This window comes from Carcharhinus amblyrhynchos, chromosome 9 (assembly GCF_965287045.1).
Source record: "Carcharhinus amblyrhynchos chromosome 9, sCarAmb.v2.hapA, whole genome shotgun sequence".
NCBI lineage: Eukaryota > Metazoa > Chordata > Chondrichthyes > Carcharhiniformes > Carcharhinidae > Carcharhinus > Carcharhinus amblyrhynchos.
The window spans coordinates 60,154,803-60,175,041 of NC_137332.1; the positions used below are offsets into that span (position 1 = coordinate 60,154,803).

Genomic DNA, 20,239 nt, shown 5'->3' on the forward strand with positions numbered 1-20,239 from the left:
CTTGATTGTACTTCTGCATGTTCCAATGTATTTGTTCATCGGTCGCAAGCCTGGGTTGGTGGATATGTTTAGTCTATCCAATACTTTGAGGACATCAGAAACATTTTAGGGAAGTCTCCTGTCATGTTAGGAGTAGAACAATTATTTCAGTTTGGTCACAGGCATACAAAAGACATTCCTGTCAGCAGAGTTGGTTTTGAGTGATTAGTGCCTCGACACTGGGCAAGTTAGCTTGGGAGTGGATGTTGCTGTTGGAATGCTTGCTTGCCACAGGATTTTGGAAGATCTTTTGAAGACACTGCTCGTTATACTTGTCCAATGCTTTTGAGAAACCTGCTGTAGTCACTCAAATCTCTGTAGAATATTGGAATGCAGGATAAACTATTACTTAATCTCGGGGTTAAGATCCTGGTAGTCAAATACTTTTTTCCTTAGCTGCTAAAAGTCAAACCGATATTTTGGTGGCGATACTGAATTTTGTCATCTGTGTCTGCTTTCATTGAGGAAACTCCCATGATATAAAAAGTCCACATTTTCCAGGATATAATCATTAATCTTAAATTCAACAGTGAGAGGTGTTTTGCTGTAGGAGATGGCTGTTTTGCAGGTGTTTAATGAAGGGCTAATTTTCCCCTTCTGCAGCAGAGAAACATTGGATTACCTAGAGCCAAGTTTCTGAATGAACGTGCATGCGAGCACTTGCACGCTGAAGAAATAGAACGGAGGTAACCCCACATCTAAGGTACTGCATTGACCCACCGTCAACATTTGAGTTTAGTTCAGTCAGAGATGGAATAAAATATTGCATAATGTTCCCCAGCAGCTGGAGTGTGCAATAGGCATGGATGCCTCACCATTACATAAAAGCTCCTTCTCCACCACATGCTGCCACCTATGGTTTTCTTTCTAAATCAGGGTTTTAAACATAACCCTTAAAACACAACTCATTATCCTATAAGACTCTTTAAAAAAAAAAGACAGGATGTTACACATAGCTTTTGCAGCCTGTTCTTCTCTTTGTCATATGGTGGACCTCATGCGCACAGAATAAAATGCAAAGGATACGAGAGAGCAACTGCCATCTATTAGCTCAGTTAAAAAAGAATGCTGTTGGAGGACAAGACAGAAGAACGGAAAAAGATTTGTGAATTGTACATCTTTTTCAGAGAAGATGTTGCACCCTGGGTTTAAAGCCATAGAAATGTTACACCACAGAAAGAGGCCATTCTGCCCATTGTGTCTACATGAGTTGAAAAACAAAACTAGTTGCCCATTCTAATCCCAACCTCCAGCACCCAGATTGTGGCCTGGTACTTTCTAAATGAGTTGAGAGTTTCTGCCTCAACCACCATTCTGGGCAGGAAAGTCCAGACACCTAACACTATCTTTAGCCCATATTTCCTCTACTAATCACCTTAAATTTGTACCCCCTGGATGATTGAGCTTGGTTGCTGGGGGAAAACATGTCTTCCTTGTCTACTTTATCAGGAGCCTTCATAATTTTGTAGACTTGAACTAAGTCACTCCTTGGGACCTCTGCTACTTGCCAAGGAATGATTCGATTAAGATAAGTCTCCTTAAAAGTTTATAAGGAGGAGAATAAATATTGCAAAGAATGGACTAGTTCATGGACAGAGGCCTCTAATGGTACAGTATTTCACTTGGAGGCAAGCAACAGTAGTTTGCACCCTTTCCATAACCAAATTAGGAAACCGCACATCAAAACTTTTGCAGAAAATTGAAATCCCCCTTAAACTCCCTCAACATTCTCAGTTTGGACTGCTAACCACCAGTTGTGGGGCTAATACGATTATCTTCAATGTTCCCAATTTGGAAAAAAGAACAAGTTGGGGTGCCTATGATCTATATTGTCTTTCCTACAAGTGGACGTCATGTATGTAGTTCACTTTAGGGTATAGCATTCTCAACTGTTGAATACCTCACCAACATTGTGTTCAGAAATCAATGATCTGCTGAAGAAGGGGTTAAAAGTTTATTGACAGTTAAGGGATGAAGTCACAGCATGAGTCAGCAGTTTCAGTAAAGGAGGACAGAGAAATATTTTCTCTGAATAATGGTGCATCATGGCACTGAGCCACATAGACCAGGAAAACACCGAGTTTACGCTGATTGTTGGCAATGTCACACTCAAGTTTGGTCCTGTCCTCAAATTTTCATTAGTAAACATGAGCAGGAACTTGATCGGATATATTCCCTCACTTAATCCAATATGTCGAAGCCAAATACAGCACTGACTGCTTCAACACAAGAGTTGGACCTTGTCCATGTCACTCAGTAACACAACATGTGTTGTATTTATCAATGAATCACTGAGACCATCAAAACAATTTTTAAAATTTGAATGTACTCACTTTAGCAAGTGTTTTTGCACAACACTGGCATTGGAATGCTACGGCAAATACAATACTGAAAGCTTATAGCAATCAAACTTAGATATTAGTGAACATTTCTATTATATACAATGACTCTCATTTCAGGCAAAAAAATTGATCTTTGATACCTATACCTAACACAAAGTAAGATTCCAATTCCATCCTGTTCACAGAATTTGATATGGTACTCTCTCAAAAGATAACTGACGTAGGAAACGAAAGCAACACATTGGCAAAGGAGAAAGTGGTTCAGACAAGAGAGGGAAGGAGACATGAGTATGGGAGACTTGGGTGAGAAAATGCAGAATAGCCTTTAAGTCGATAGTGATGCGGGAAAAATAAAGCTGCAGGGAATCAATTATTTGAAGAATAAGCATATACAATTAGTCCAGGAAGGGATGGGAATGTGGGGGCATAATTGAATACACAGGAAAACTAATTACACTTATGAGAAGTAATAATCTATCTAACCCTTTCCCAGTATTAACATCTCTCATCTCAACGCGTACAAAGAAACAAGTCATTTTTTTCCACCTGCTGATAGATGCTTTTTCCTCATTTACTGATGTTTGTCCTGAAATTATATTGCCCGAGGAACGCAACCTGTTTATCAGTGTTTACACCTGCTACCAAGTTATTATTCCCCACTTAAACAATGGTCCTATGTGACTGCACACTAGAGCTTTCCTGTTCGAACAGCAGCATGTACGTGTGACAGAAACACACAAGGCTCCCTTGTCTCAAGGGTAAATTGGACAGGTACAAATGTCAAGTCTCTCCTGCTCTGGGAATTGCATGCATACATGACAAATACACACCAGCACAGCTTCAACTCCAGGTACAGATTCAAAATATTTACACATTGCCAGTTTAATTACTTGTATTAGTTTACAGCAGTTCTTCTCATGCCCTCAGACATACAAGAAACATAATTGCAAACACGTCTTGTTCTTCAATGCGGCACTGTCAGGGGAAAGATAATGGCTGTAATGAGGAAGCTGGGATTTTCAATATGAATTGATAGGTACTATCGGCACTCAGCACAGAAATTACAAAGGTGTCCAAATTTCTGGAACTGGATCAATGTGCCACAACAACAGCTCATTTAAAATAAATTTATCTAATAATTTTAATTGAATCATGTAAAATAACCCTTTGGCTTTCAACTCTTCAGTCATTGGAAACACTTTCTACTTACTCTGTCAAAACTCGTGATTATAGACACCTCAATCAAATTTCTGTTCAGCTTTCTCCACTCTTAAGATGAACAACGTTCTGCTTCCAATCTATCCATCACCTCCGGAACCACTAATGAATCTTTTGTGAACCCTCTTCAAATCATTCATATCTTTCTTAAACTGTGGTGCCAGAATTGGACACAATGTTCCAGCTGCAGCAAACCAACATTTTATTCAGGTATAGCATAATTTATTTGCATTTGTACTCATATCTATGAGCTCAAAGTCCTAATATTTAAAGGTTTTGTCAAGCTGTCCTGCCGTCTGCAACTAATTTGTGCACGAGCACCCTGGGTCTCTCTTCCACCGCCTTTAAAATCATACTAGTTAGCACATACTGTCTCCATTTTTGAGCAAAATGTATCACACTTTTCTGCTTTAAATTTCAGCTGCCACACATCCACCCATGCCACAAGCCTGCTTATGTCCTCTTCAAATGTATTACCATCATCTTCATTTTTTACTACATTTCAAGTTTAGTCGCATCTGCGAATATTGAAATTGGGCCTTAATGTCCCAAAGTCAAAGCCATTAACATATCAAAAGTACAGCAGTAATCATTTTACTGCACCTAGTACTAAACTCATTTGCCTTCCTCCAGTCTGAAAAACAGATTCTCAACTGTTTTCTACCCCTTAGCCAATTTTGTATATGTGCCAATATTGTCCCTTTCACTCCAGGTGTTTTAAATCTGCTAACAAGTCTATTCTGTGATACTTTCCAAACACTTTCAAAGTCTACTTATACACAATATCAACTGTACTGCCCCATATCTACTCTATCCACCTCAAGTATCTTAATTAAGATGAATAGATCGACACCTACAGCTTCTATGGCCTGTGTTTGGAAAAACTAGACACTTCAATGTATATTTTTACGTCCCAATGACAACACTGAGAACTTTTATCATAAAAGTTCTGCAAACTACTCTTTAGTATGATTTCCAGGTCAACCTTAAGCTACATTTTCTTAATATAACTACCGTAAGTGGTTTGAAAAAAACTGGAGCATATTTATATAAAAAAAGTACACATATGTTGCAGAAATGACCAGCATAAAGTTGTCAGTTAAGAAAGTGAGAAAAGAGAGGAAACATTTAATAATCAATTACACCTTTTGCACTTTGGTTTCGCTTTTATGCTCTCTCTTAGAAACAAACTTCCAACCAGTACGCAACTACAAATATATATTAAAAATTAAAAATAATGTTTCACTATTATTTCTAACGTACCAGTAAAATGTTAGATGATAAGTAACTTGTTCTCCATTTAATGGGTGCAGAAGAGGAACAATTACAAAGCTGATTATCTACATCACTGACTTTGAGCAATTTCATGGTAATGTCAGTGAACTACAATAATAGTTAATTGTTTGAATCAGCTATGGATTACTAAATTTATTGCAAAGTAAGAGCATACTTGACCTTTTGTGTATCGATAACAATACAGTTTTAACTTGAAAAAATCTGTTGCATTGGAATCCTTTTCAGAAACACACTTCCTACCACTATTTACTCTTATTTGCATCAATTAAGCAGGAGGGAAGTCATCCCCACTAAATTCTTTGCCAAGATTACTCCGAATTATTATTGGGTTGACGTGTGTGAGCCAAGCTAATGAATGTTATCAGACCATTTACTCATGGTGATGCCACGGGTCATTCGCTTCGTGTCTCTATATGTGCATTTTCAACTGGGCGTCATCAGAAATGGGCTGGAACATTTGCTGACCTTCCATGCCCTTTACCTATAAGCCAATCTTTGGATCATTTTGACAGATTCAATAGAGGAGAAATTGGACCAGCATTATACAGGAGAATGTATTTATCAAGTAGCCTGTTGGGCAGTTGGAAGGCAGCTTTTAACATTATTTGACCTCAGAATAATCAGGTTTGGTTTGGATTTAAAAACAGCATCAAGATCAATAATTATAAAGGAATTCAACCAATGATTATTTGCCAAAGTGACCATTCTTCATGTGATCTTATCCAATGTCAACATGTTAATGGCAAATTGTGTTGGGGGAATAGTTTATAAGCACCTGAACTCACTTCCCAAGGATGGTTCAGCACTGTCACTGTATCAAACTCGGATGGAGCCCAAACACTAGAGGTGTACATGCCCAAATCAGTTTGAAATTACTCCTGAAAAGGAGTTAAAACTTTGAAATTTTTTTATACCAAAACAGAATTTTTGGATGTTTGAGAAACATTTCTGCAACATTCCTTTGTCACTGAATTTGACTGTGGCAGCAGTTCTCAGTCTAAAGGTTGTGACACGGCTCCAATGATTAGAACGAGGAATTAAAACATGGCATTCTATAACCTTTCACCAGCCTGTTATCAGTTTTAAAAATACTGCTTAAAAAGTTTTTTGTTACTCCATAATGGGGAATGATTGTTTCACATTTGTTTTTAATACTATTATCCCATGATATCAGGTAGGAGATTTCAAGTTTATTCATTCAGTTTCCAGTGTAACCAAGTCTTATTGCACTTCAGATACTTTCAAGATTCAGATCAGATCAGTTGCCATTTCCTATTGCTTTGCTGGGTTGCAGGGCGTTTGGTGGAAGTAAAGTTTATTTACTAGTCACAAGTAAGGCTTACATTATCACTGCAATGAAGTTACTGTGAAATTCCCCTAGCTGCCACACTACAGGATCTGTTCAGGTCAATGCACCTAACCAGCACATCTTTCAGACTGTAGGAAGGAAACCGGAGCACCCAGAGGAAACTCACGCAGACATGGGGAGAACGTACAAACTCCACACAGACAGTGACCCAAGCCTGGAATTGAACCTGGTCCCTGGTGCTGTGAGGCAGCAGTGAGATGTCCAAACTGGAAGTTCTGAGGTGATTGCACAAGTTGATTAGTTGAGACACCTAACAATTACATCAACACAAGCATGTATTCAAACACAGACAATATTTTTAATAATTTAGTTGGAATCTTTCAATCCTATTAAATCCCCTAATCATAATCACGGATTCAATTCATAGCCTGTGATTAATCCTTGTAGCCTTTTTTCCAAAGTTATCAAACAAAATTTTAAATTAAAATTACCCCCATTTGTGTGTCAGTGAATGTACTCCAGCAAATAGAAAAAAAATCTTCACTCCTCAGTAATGAGTCATTGTCGTTACTTAAGGAAAAACACAAAATCTCAGCTTTCATTATTCACTAATAGTTCTCTCCACACTTGACACTATTCACTAACAGCTCCCATCACACGTGTTGTTCTTTTCACTAGCAGCTGTCACTGCACACATTTTCTCTCTATTCACAAAACAGTTCTCACTACATATACTGCTCTCTTTTCCCTTAGACTCCAAGCTGCACATGAGATGTGGGTTCTTCGTCAGCAGGTGGATTATTTCTACTGGAAACGGAATTGATCTTCACCTTCACTTTGAATACTAGTTGGTCCATAAACAGCAGAAACTGTTTAAATCTGGAAGGTATGGGAGGGTGCAGGGGAAGAATAGGAAAAAGAACAAACTTACATTTATCTTTCACATCCCCAGGACATCCTAAATGCTTTGCAGAAAATTCATTACTTTTGAAGTGTAAATATGGCAGTTAATTTGTGCAGTGAAATCCCACAAAAACAAATTATAATTTAACCAAGACACAGAACTCCTTATGTTTTAAATAACAGATGCAAAATGATCAACACCCCTTGAACAGGCACTCAACATCTCATTTAAAGTCCTGATGACACAGTCTGTTGTTAGGAAACATGGGTAGAAAAGGGTTAATTGGCATGTAATGATCAGCTAAAGTTGTACTACACAATTTCACACGTTTACTTTCTCTACTGAAAGGCTAAAATAAGCCTCCCAAGTAAGATAACACCTACATGATTACTGGTTGGCACTAGCTTAATTAGAACAGTTGGGTGACCTTGGAAAAGGGAGATAACAAGTGGAAAGCAAAATCTTTGAAATGTTTGAGAAATAGTAATCTTTCCCCACGTCAATCAATAGAAATGATGTAGGTTTACCTATCGGTATATGTTGTAATTTAGAGATGCAAACAGTTCCCCCTCCTCAGCTTTTGTTCCTCTATCTCTCAAAATTAGTCAACACCACCCTTCAATAAAAACCATTGACCTCCCATCCTTGCAAACTACTGCCTTATCTTTTCCTAAGTCCTTGAATGTGTTGCCACTTCCCAAATTCATGCCCATCTTTCCATGTCTCCAATCAGTTACTGCAGTACTAAAATAATTGTTTTTAAAAAAAAACACAAATTACATGACTATGCCAAGCAAACTAACCCTATTTGGCATCCTTAACTTTAGGGTTACTGAAACCCTTACCCATGCAAGTATTTGATGCAGCTAACCATACCATTTCCCCAGGTAGATAGCTCACTTGGTTCCATTTTTATTTATTCGTTGTATCCAGAAAATTTCCAATGACTTCTCTTCCCAACCTTGCATTGTTACCTCTGGTTTCCCACCCCACAAGAAGCTATTCTTATCCTCTTCCTTTCTCACATCTACCTGCTCTTCCTGTGACAAAAATCAAAAAACATATCAGTTTCCACAAATATGCTGATGGTGCCCAGCTCTATCTCATTACCAACTCTCTCAATCCCTCCATTATCTCTAAATTGTCAAACTGTTCATGTGACATCCAATACTAATGGGCAAAAATTCCTTCCAATTAAATGCTGGGATGACTGAAGTCATTACCTATGGCTTCTGCCACAAAAGGCACTTCCTGGCCACAGACTATTCTTCTCTCTGCTAACCTAACCAGACTGTTCATAACCACAGTACCATATTTGAACCTAGATGAGCTTTCAACCAAATAGTTACTAAGAACCTCGATTTCCACCTCTGCCCTTCTGTTACTGAAACCCTTACCCATGCACACACTGCCACCAGATTTGGCTATTTTAATCCAACCCAGAGACTGTAAAGTGTATTAAAGGTTTCCCCCCTCCTCTTCCCCCAAAAGATCTTTGTTTTGGGTTCTTGCGCCATGGCAAGAACCCAAAGCAAGACATGGGCATGTCTCCAAATTAAGATGTGTATTTAAGTTAGTGTCACAAGTAGACTTACGTTAACACTGCAATGAAGTTACTGTGAAAATAAAGGTACATTTTAGAAATAACCATTCTGTAACATTCCGCAAACATAACAGCATGGTTTCAGCTGTCTAGGTGCTAAGCACTTGAATTAGTTCACTAAAAACTAATCCGACTCACTTTCCTTCTTCAAGACGCTCCTCAAAATCTATCGCTCTGGTCAATATTTTGGTCAACTGCTCTAATATCTCGTGTAGTGCATTTTGTTTTACAATTACTGAGAAATGCCTTGGGATATTTTATTTGTTAAAGGTTAAAAAGTACAATTCTTGTGTCAAATCTCCATAACCATCCGTTATAAGTGCATACATAAATATTATTTCATGTACTATATAATGAATGAATCTGTAAATTAACTTAAAGTTTCAAGAAATTATGTGTTCTGATAAATGGATATAATAGCTGATCATAAATAAATCGATCATCTCTATCAGTGTTGTTCTGAAGAGCACAAATCTAGAGTGACAAGTCAGAGAAAGGAGATTGCTATCTGGCCTGGTCAATCTCAGAACATCCGTACAAGTGCAAATATCAGGCCGTGCCCAGCCAGATCAGTCAAAACCTAGGTCGCTATAACTGAATATTTCAAGCCATTTTAGCCATATCGTGTTCTTATTTGAAAGTGTGTTCATTCTAGCAGCAGATGCTACCACACATGGTTATCTGTATATAACTCAGTCCAATGGTTTATGACGACCGTTAAATCAAAGTTTTATTGCAAGGTATTTCGGGAATGTCTTAAGCAGTGACCTGTAGGTGACATGATTCGATGAAACAATTCCGTTTAATTTTCGGTGGGAAAACGTAGGTTTCCTGCTGCGAGCAGGCCCGACAGAAATTAAGAGGTTAGGTTTACTTTAGCAGCCCAAAGACATTCTGTTTAGTTTGCGTGTCTTCAAACATCAGAAGTAACACCGTAGCAAATAGTAATAGTGGAATTCGTACAAAGCTGTCAAACTCCGAACTTCAGAGAAATTGAGTGAGTTCCAAGTGACTCGAAAAGAGAGTCAAAATAGTAAACGACTACAAATTAAACTAAAGTTATTTTAGTCACAGGTGAAAAAGGCCTTCACACATTTCTCTTTATGCTACACGTGTGTATAATACACACACGATTCATCTTCAATACAATCTGACTCATATTTCAATTACAAGCTGTTTCCTCTAACTTGGTGTCGGTACTCCCGGTGTGGGCCCTACTGGAGACACTTTCATGCCGCCTCGGAGCGGGGCCCTGGGGCCACAAGCGAAAATAAGTCCCGGACACTTAATGGGGAGGAAGAGGAGGAGCAACAGCAGCAAACCCCGTGTAGCATAACTGCGGCTTTACCCGAGGCAAAGGCCGGGACTGACAATGCAGGAAACGGGGGGGTGGAATGATGCGGCTTGTGGCCTGGGTTCTTCCATCCGTTCCCCCCCCCCTCCCTTAACTCCCGCCGTCACTGAGTCCACAACAAGAAGCTGCAACATTGTAATCCAGCAGCGAATGCAGAGACACCGAGTGATGGCAACATTGTCTCGCCAACATTCTAACCCTGGGTTAACATTCTAACCTTCCCGCCGCCGCTACAATGTGGTACCCACTCAGAGAGGCCGCAGCGGAGTTTGCTGTGATTCCCACCCTCCAGTCCTCAACCACTGTCCCAATCACACAGGATGCAATTCAGCTTCCCCCTTACCCGCTCTTCCTCGGGCTCCCAGCTCGCTTCCTCACCAGGCCATGGCCTCCCAGGCTGAGACTCGATGACAGATTCCCGGTCCCACCTCAAGCCAGCCGGAGTCGCGTATTGAGTGACAGTCGCGGCAGCCACTCAGGGGCGGGGGGCTGGACGTTGACGCTGAGTGACAGCACCCTATGGCCAATCGGAAACGATAACCCGGCCCTGGCTGCCCGCCAGCTATGGTAGATTGACCAACGGGAAGCGAGCGAGGGCGGGCCTTGGCACCAGAGCTGTCACTCATCCGTCGCACTCATGATGACTCGGCATCAATTGAAAGATTGTTTTGTCAGAGTAAAAGCTCCTTTGGGATCCTGCGGCTGGTGGAGTTGTTGAGGGACCTTTACTTTATTAACTGTCGTGCGCTTAACCTAGGTTATTGCAATTTGAACAGAGGGTGACACGTCAGCAAGTTGCTGTTTAGGTCGGCTGAGTCAGGCAATGAGTTGCAAAGTGCGGGAGTTCTGTGACAGGCATTTAGTGACAGACAGCATTCATCACAGTTGACAAACTAGTTTGTCTGGATTTTTACGAACTCAACTTTTAAGTATTTACTTACCACACCTTCACGTACACATACAACAACATGATAGTATAAAGTTCCTTAACTGCTCAGACTTAATAAATATTACTTCAGTTTCATTTCGGCTTCCGTTACTGTGTCCAATTAAATGAACTAGGGCGGGGCTGTTGTTAGTCTGACAATTTATTTGTGGATTCTGAAAATTAAGTGAAATTACGAGCCACTTGCATATCCATTGCCCTCATATTAGAGCAGAAATAAAAGGTGAATGGATTTGTATTCTTAAAATCAAATTTATGCAGTTTATCAAATGTTATTTGATAATACAGGTTGCTGTGAAGCGCCTTAGGCATTTGACAATATTTAATCCTTTAGATGATCGCAAGTTGTTGTTTCAGGAATTACTGCTCAAAAGTTAGAGAGGAGGAAATGCAAATACAGGTAAGCAGCCAACCAACTGCCCCTCACAGGCAAGTACTAGTCTTATTACTACAACTAAAAAACAAACGCTGCTCCTCTTGTAGAGACTTGACTAGAGAAGAATGTCAAACAGGGAGCGAGGTAAAGGGAAGCTGAAAGTTTAGTGAGAGAAAAGCTTTAGAGAACATAAATGATTTTGGATAAGACTTCTAGGAGATAAAGGACTAAGGGTCAAAAGTTTGGCATGAAAATGAAACAAGCGATCAAAAGTTGAAGGAATACATGCAATCAGCTAGAATGGAATATATGGCAAACAAAGGTTACCCAAATAAGGTGTGATGAGGTCATGAAGGAACTTGAATATGATTTGTTGGAGTTGATAGGATGAAGGCAATGAATGTCAGGAATTGGTGCACAAGGGAACTTAGGCCACAAATTTTTTAAGGGAGCGAAACACAGAAAACCAATAGGCTATTTATCACCTTGGTCTAACTCCATATGGCCTCCTTCACCCAAATCCCTTAGCTAACAAAATTCTAACAATTTTTACTTAACATTTAATCTAGCATAAATTGCTGTTTACAGAAGTAAACTCCAGACTTCTCCCACCCTTTTGCAGAATGAAATGTTGCCTAATTTCATTCCTGAAAGGTCTGCCTCTAATATTTTGACTTTTCCTTTCAGGCCTCGAGTCCTCAACCAGCAGAAGCAGTTTTTCGAGTATTGCTGTAAAAAGAAACATGCAGTCAAAGCTTTTCATCTTGTACTGATCAGGACATATTCACAAGAACACCAAATCTCAAAGGAAACAACAATTTATATTGCATGAGAAAAAGATGCAGGTTGGTTGGCAAGTGATCTCTGATTACCATGGACGGTCCACCAAGGAACACTTAACAGCCAAGCTCTTATTTAAATTCAAACTAGGCAAATTGACACTTGATTGTGATTAATGTATTATTGAGGCAAATGAATCAGGAAATGACTGTGCTCCAAGCTTTTGTTTCATTGGAAAAGGCACAACATGTACACATGTTCTTTCTGAACATGTTTGCAAAGACCAGGGCTGTGTGTGTGAATATATGTAGCTTCTAGCATGCAGAAGAGAGACACACTGCAAGCCCAACTGATAATCTTAATTTGGTTGTTAGTGTAATTCTTAGCACAATCAGGGTTGTTTAATAGGTGTTGACCAATCACAGAATCACTGCTAATGTTGCACGCTATATGCTAAGTTTTGCAAGTATGAACTGGTTGAATACGGTGAGAACTTTGTCTGTTGTGAACCATCAAAGGAACATGCTGTTTGATATGATCCACCAGTAAGTGGGGCAAAAGCCCTCCATACCTGGTATTACATTGGCATTGAAATTCATTTACCACATAACTCATTTGTGTGGTAAGCAGAACATCTTTTTGGCTCGACAGCAGCACCTGGTAGCGAACAATACCATTTTTGTTTCTTCTGCAGTGTGAAAAATGTAGCTTAATCTGTTGCTGATATTTTTGAGACGCCTTACTCATCCAGGGTAATCTGTGGTGGATTGGGCATATTTCAGGACTGAAAGTGGCAGTCTTAGGCTCATTCATCAATATAAAGTATTTTTGTGAATATGCTCTGACGAGTGCAGGACAAAAAGCTTGAGAATATGTTTCTTTTTTCAACAATATGCAAGCTCCAAATAGTTTCTTCTTATCCCTTCCCATAATATCTTGAAAACCTGGATAAAATGATGCCGTAACCTTCTAAATTCAGGGAATATGACCCTAGATTGTTTAACCTCTTCTTGTAGTTTAGCTATTGGAGTCCAGTTATCAGATTATTAAATCTGTAATTGCTCTAAGATCAATATATCCTTCCAAAGATTTGGTATGGTGTTAGACTAAGAAAACTGGACAGAAAACATTTCAGTTGTGAGTGTTGAGGTAATGAACGTATATGTAATAGATGAGTGATGTAGTGACTCCCTTGGGAAAAATTAGTTTGATGAGAGCTGGAAGGACATTGGGATATGGTGTCTCAGTTAGGAAGATTAGAGTCAGGGGTGGATCTGGTCAAGCTGATGTTTTCAATTCTGGAGACAAATATATTCATAATCTATTCCAATGTCTCTTCAGAAGAGAGAGTGGAGGAAGTGGGAGAGGGAAATCAGAAATGATGAATATTGGCAAAACTGCAATAAGTCAAACATTAATGAGTTTCAGCTGAAGTCAGGGACAGTGTTATCAGACCAGATTTTCACAACCGTGGAGGCTGATGACCTTTGAAAATGCCGGACAAGACTAGATGTAGAAGCCCTGCCCCATTTCCGATAGATCCCACTATTGCCAAGGGACAGAGGGGAGTAAAGATAGGACATGACTCCCACATCAATGATGAGTTCAAATGGACCCCATTTTCACTGGAGCAAGGGCGTTATCCTGAATTGTGGGATATCTTGAGAGGTTGTAAATGCTCTAGGAAGATGGATAAGTTCTGTCAGGTTGTCAAGTTATTTAAATGCATAGCACTGTAATTTTGCAAAGACTGCCTGCCTGTGATAGTTGAAGTAATTTTTTTCTAATAGTTTCAATAGCTGTTTGTTAAATTACCCTAAGTACTATCATTATAGTATTATTAATATTTAGCTGCTTTCCGCAGCCTATCTTTTTCACAGTGGTGGGGGGAGGGGTTATGTATTGTCTGTTCACCTTTTGATTGACAGGTCAAAGGTGTTATGAAAGGATTAACTATCTTTGATGTGGGTTATGAATACAAATATTGGTTTCTATAAGGAAACCGGGCCTCCCTTTAATCTGTAACAGACACATCATCCAAGCTTGTTGTCAGACAGACCTCAGAACATGTCATAAGACCACCTTTATTTTACCTTAAAGTAAAGGCATGAGGTGGAATTTTCCCATCTGCCGTAGGAATTGTAGTGGGCGGGGGTGGACCATGCAAAGGTTCATTGACCTTGGGCGATATTTTCTGGTCTTGAGGTGAGTGCAGCTGAAAAAATCTTGCCCAGCGTCCCAAAACTTAACAATCCATTGATCTTATTTTTCTAACAACTCTCTAAGACATAAAAGTCATCACCTTAGTGGTCAGTTTTCAAAAACACTAACCAAAATATAACAATTTATAACATTATACACATTCTTATAACTAACTTACTATATAATATACAAGTAATATTCTCCCTCATGTTATCACATTTGCCTTTGCAGCATGTAATAGTTAAGAGTTCAACTCCACTTTTTATCAACATTTGAAGTTCTTTCGCTCCTATGGAGAACATGTTTCACTGTTTAGAATAGGCATTATAGAAATACAGTACAGAAAGAGGCCATTTGGCCCATCAAGACTGTACTGACCGCAATCCCACCCAGGCTCCCACACATTTAACCTGCTAATTCCCCTGACACTAGGCTCAATTTAGCATGGTCAATCAACTTAACCTGCACATTTTTGAACTGTGGGAGGAAACTGGAGCACCTGGAGGAAACCCACACAGACACAGGGAGAACGTGCAAACTCCACACAGTCAGTTATCCAAGGCTGATATCGAACCTGAGTCCCAGGCGCTGTGAGGCAGCAGTGCTAACCACTGTGCCACTGTTCTTGACTTCACCTTCTACTGTGTGTCGTAATAAATCTCCTTCTTCCTGTTGATTAAATTTCACAGCTTTTCCATTTCCTAGGTTAAAAGATTTTCCCATTGATTCAGTTTGGTTAACTTTGTCAAATCTGTTACTTGGAACCGATCAGTATGATTGTTGAACTCCATTTGTTGTAAGCTGCAAATTGAGACAACTCCCTCTTCAACTAGCTCCTCTTCTCATGTGGCTTCAGTGTTTTTCTTTAGGATCTGACTATGGACCAATTGTTCTAGGTGCTAACATTTGATCTCCATTCTCTACCTTGGTTGTAAATTCTTAATTGTCCAGGTTAGGAAAGGACATTCCAGCCAGCCAAAATGCTGAACCACTCATCTATTTAAATGCAAAATTTCAATTCTCCTTCATTTAGGAATATCGTTAAAGTAACAACAATCATCAGTGAAAAAATCTTGATATTCATTTTCTTTTAGGCAATTCTCAGATTGCTTTAAATCCTTTCCATTGGTGAGCATGATTTTTGCTCAATTTCTCTTTCACAGCAACTGCTTTATCCTTCTGAAGTTTGAATTTACACTCCAAAATTTTAATATGTCCTTGTAATTCCCCAGTATCAACATTAGTTAGAGCCAAATTGTTTTGTTGTCTTTTAGATGCAGTATTCTGCGTTGACAACTGAGACTTAGGATCAGACAGTGTGAATTCATTTTCAGTGGCTGTAAATTCTTTGTTTGTCAGTCTGAGGCTTTGGTATCTTTTCAATCAAAAATCTGAGCTTTTGATTCTTTGGGCATCCCTCGCGTTAAACATCAGATTCCAAGACAAGTATATGTTCTTTCAAGTTCACTGATCTGGCTGATACATTAGTATTTTTACTCACTCTAATTTCTTGGACATATCTGAAGGCTGGGCATGGTCTTCAGTAGAACCTTTCTCAAGAGAAGTTCAACATTACTTGTCAGCAATTTGCATACCACTACTATAATAACAGACTCACTGACTAAAACAATTTAAAATCTCTCTACACAATGGAACAGGGAAACAAATTCTATCAATCCTCTGTATCAAAACATTTTTATTCAGTGAAATTTCTGGAAAGAAGTTTAAACCTTTTGCTAATATTGGGGATCATGCTGACGCTGGGATTGCAAAGAATAACCATCTTTCTGGTCCCTTTATCAGACACAACTGGAGTTACTTTACCCTCAATATAAAAGTCTCAATCGTTTATGTTCTAATTTAAACCCATGAGAAATGTGTTAGATGGTAATCGGTTTGCTACAAGCTTCATTCACTGCTAAAGCATTTCTTGGAACAGCACTAGACTCTCCAGCAATGCCACGAGCTTAGCTTTCAAGTTCTAGCAAACTGCATTCTCATGCTCTATCTAATGGCAAAAGTAAAATATTGATGTCCTCAAATCTTACCTATCTTCTACACAGGCCTTTATACTACTCTAAAAAGCATCTATCTTTTCGTTTCTGTTATCCCCCTCATGGAACTTAGTGTCTTGTTCACTAAAAGGTTTATTAGCTCTCCAGTTTATCTCTGGGTTTGCAAAGATTTACTACCAGCTATGTTTTCGAGGGATATTTGTAATCATCAGTCAATTTGTAATCATCAGTCAGAACATTCTTGCAAATGGTCATGATCTTTGTGAGATGAAATGCTTCAATAGAAAAAAATCTCTTTTTTTCAGCAATATTGAAGCTCTGTACTACCAAACAACTAACTAAGAGCATCTGAAATTTTGGTGCTATTTCAGAACATTGACAAAAGTTTTTGAAAATTGTAAGTTATGTTTCCTTGGGGCCTCATGTAATACCATCACATTGTCATATAATTGAACAACTAGGGGTTACTGTTTAAAAATAAAAGCTTGCCCATTTAAAACAAAGATGAGGCAATTTTTCCTTAACTTAAGAGGATTGAGAGTCTTTGGAACTTTCTTCCTGAAAATGTTGTGGAAGTAGACTTTGAATATGTTAAAGGCTGAGGTGGATAGATGTTTGGTAAGCAAGTGGGTGACAGGTTACTGAGGGTAGACAGGAATTTGGGTTTGAGGTTACCACAAGCTGCTTAAATGGCAGAGCAGAGTCAAGCGGCAAAATGACCTGCTCTGTATTCATATGTTTATCCAAAAGGTAAATGATTGATATGAGAGACTGAGAACTGATGAAATTGGAAACTCCCCCAACTGTTATATCATACAATATCTCTGGGTCTCCAAGTTAGAATACATTAATATCAAATAATTTCTTTCCCCTTGAGCAGGGAATTATGATATAATTAAATTTGAAGTTCAGGTTGAAGAGGGTGAGGTGGAAACCTTTTGTAATGAGGTTAGATGGTATTTCATATCTATCTTGATTGTCAAACAGCTTGCATCTGATATGAAACTGCAAGCTCATTTTGCATTAACATAAAAAAAATTACGTCAGTTGCAATAAATTTCTAAGTGTAGACAATCAACAGCATCACAGTGAATAGTTACTACTTCTTGAAGCCAAAGATTCTTTCTAGACAGACTTGAGTTTGGACTTACACCCTTCCAGACAAAGATGAGGTATCCCAGCTTTCTTCCATTAATACTGTAGGTGCTTTCATTTATTAGATGGATTTCACAATACTTTCAAAGCTAGGTCAGCCGCTCTTCTGCTTATCATTCTACGAACGATAAAGCAAGAGGAAATACTTGCAATTCTGCAGCAAGACAATTCAATCATAGAATCCCTGCAGTGCAGAAGAAAGCTATTCAGCCCATTGATTGTACGAAAGCTGAAACAAAAAAAAGGAAAGAGAAAAGATTGGGGAAAATGGATGAGATTGAAGGAGGGAAAATATTAATGGCATGTGGTTATTAGTAACAGTCCATATCATTGTTACAGCTTTTACTGACATTAATGTTTTTGCAATGAAGCAGTGACTCAGTCATACAGCCTTGGTGGTTATTTTCCAGACGTCGCTAGATTCCGGGGAAGTGCCGGATGATTGGAAAACGGCTAATGTTACGCCGTTGTTTAAGAAGGGTGCCAGGCAAAAGGCGGGGAATTATAGGCCGGTTAGTTTAACGTCTGTGGTAGGTAAAATGTTAGAATCTGTCATTAAGGAGGAAATTGCGAGGCATCTTGAAGGAAATTGCTTGATAGAGCAGACGCAGCACGGTTTCAATAAAGGGAAGTCGTGTCTGACAAATTTACTGGAGTTCTATGAGGATGTGTCTAGGGCGGTGGATAGAGGAGAGCCGGTGGATGTGGTCTTTCTAGATTTTCAGAAGGCGTTTGACAAAGTACCTCACAAGAGGTTATTGCAGAAGGTCGAGGGACATGGAGTTGGGGGTAGGGTGTTAGCGTGGATAGAGGATTGGTTGTCAAATAGGAGGCAGAGAGTGGGGGTCAACGGGTGCTATTCGGATTGGCGGATGGTGACTAGTGGAGTGCCCCAGGGGTCGGTGCTGGGGCCTCAACTTTTTACCATTTATATAGATGATCTGGAGGAGGGAACCGAGTGTAGAGTGTCGAAATTTGCTGATGACACCAAGATTGGGGGAAGGGCAAATTGTGCGGAGGGTGTGGAGAGTCTACAGAAGGATCTAGATAGGCTGGGCGAATGGGCCAGGAAATGGCAAATGGAATTTAATGTTGGCAAGTGTGAGGTGGTCCACTTTGGTAGGAAGAATGGTAGGAAGGACGATTACTTACGGGGCGAAAAACTGCAGCAGGCGATGGTGCAGAGGGACCTCGGGGTCCTTGTGCATGAGTCGCAAAAACCCAGCTTGCAGGTGCAGCAGGTAGTCAGGAAGGCGAATGGGATGCTGGCCTTCATAGCGAGGGGGATTGAATATAAAAGTAGGGAGGTCTTGCTGCAGCTGTATAGGGCATTGGTGAGGCCGCAGCTGGAGTACTGTGTGCAGTTTTAGGCGCCGCACCCGCGCAAAGATATTTTGGCCTTGGAGGGAGTGCAGAGGAGGTTTACTAGGCTGATACCGGAGTTGAGGGGGTTGAGCTATGAGGAGAGGCTGAATAAACTGGGCTTGTACTCGTTAGAGTTTAGAAGAATGAGGGGAGATCTCATTGAGACGTATAAGATGATGAATGGGATGGATAGGATAGAGGTGGAGAGACTCTTCCCGCTCAAAAAAGACAGAAGGACTAGGGGGCACAGCCTCAAGATAAAAGGGGGGCGGTTTAGAACGGAGTTGAGGAGGAACTTCTTCACTCAAAGGGTGGTGAATCTTTGGAATTCTCTGCCCGTTGAAGCGGTGGAGGCTGCCTTGCTAAATATTTTTAAGACGCGGGTTGATGGGTTTTTGATAGGAGAGGGGATTAAGGGTTATGGGGAGAGGGCGGGAATGTGGAACTGAGCCACGACAGATCAGCCATGATCTTATTGAATGGCGGGGCAGGCTCGAAGGGCTGGATGGCCTACTCCTGCTCCTATTTCTTATGTTCTTATTTTCTTAATTGAAGAATCACAAAGGATTTACTAATTTTTCTAGTATTTTAGAATTTTCATTTAAAACAGTATTCCTCTGTTTAAGGAATGTGTGATGTTGTGCATGTTTCTTCAGAAGGAACTCTTCAAATGCAGACAATAAAAATACAACAAAACTTACTCCAACTTATATATCAAAGAAAGGGTTTAATAAAGAAACTCCATTACTCCAAACTTGGGGTCTCACCCTGAGACACTCAAAGCTCCCCACAATTCCCAACAGGTTCTTATTTATAGTAAGTCAGCTGGTCAGCTAACCATCACATCATTCCGTAATTGGTTCCATGGTTTACTGGATCAGCTGACCCTTACAGCTTGTTACCATTGGTCACATTACAACCAATAAAAGTTGTCACCGGTTACATTCTAACAATGCAGAAGAACTTGCCATGTTGTTTAATTTAGGGATGATTTAAAAAAATAAATTGGGAGGTGTAATTGCATAGATAATGTAGAAATAATATAAATATCAACAAAGTGAATAAAGTAGTCTGTGCCTCTTGATCTATGAAGGAAATCTTTGTGTTAGGTAATTGTAAATAATCTGGATAGTTATCTGTTTTGCTCTAATGTGCAGTATTCATATTAATTCTGAGTAAATAAACCATAGGTAACTGACTATAACCATTATATGTTTTATAGTCAAGTCAATTCAGCAGTGACTGTTTCATTTGTACTTTTACACAAGTAATTAAACCCTACCTTTTGGTATTTTAAATTTTAAATATAAAATACTAAATTTAAAATAGATTGTA

General features: G+C 39.5%; 1 protein-coding gene across 1 annotated transcript in view; it reads right to left on the reverse strand.

Annotated features, from left to right (window-relative positions):
• The window catches only part of keap1b (kelch-like ECH-associated protein 1b), a 29,840-nt gene extending 19,323 nt beyond the window's left edge, over nt 1–10,517 (reverse strand). The window contains exon 1 of the mRNA XM_080195789.1: nt 10,409–10,517. The gene's annotated coding sequence lies outside the window, so the exon portion shown is untranslated. The remainder of the gene's footprint in view (nt 1–10,408) is intronic.
• Nucleotides 10,518–20,239: the final 9,722 nt, after the last annotated feature.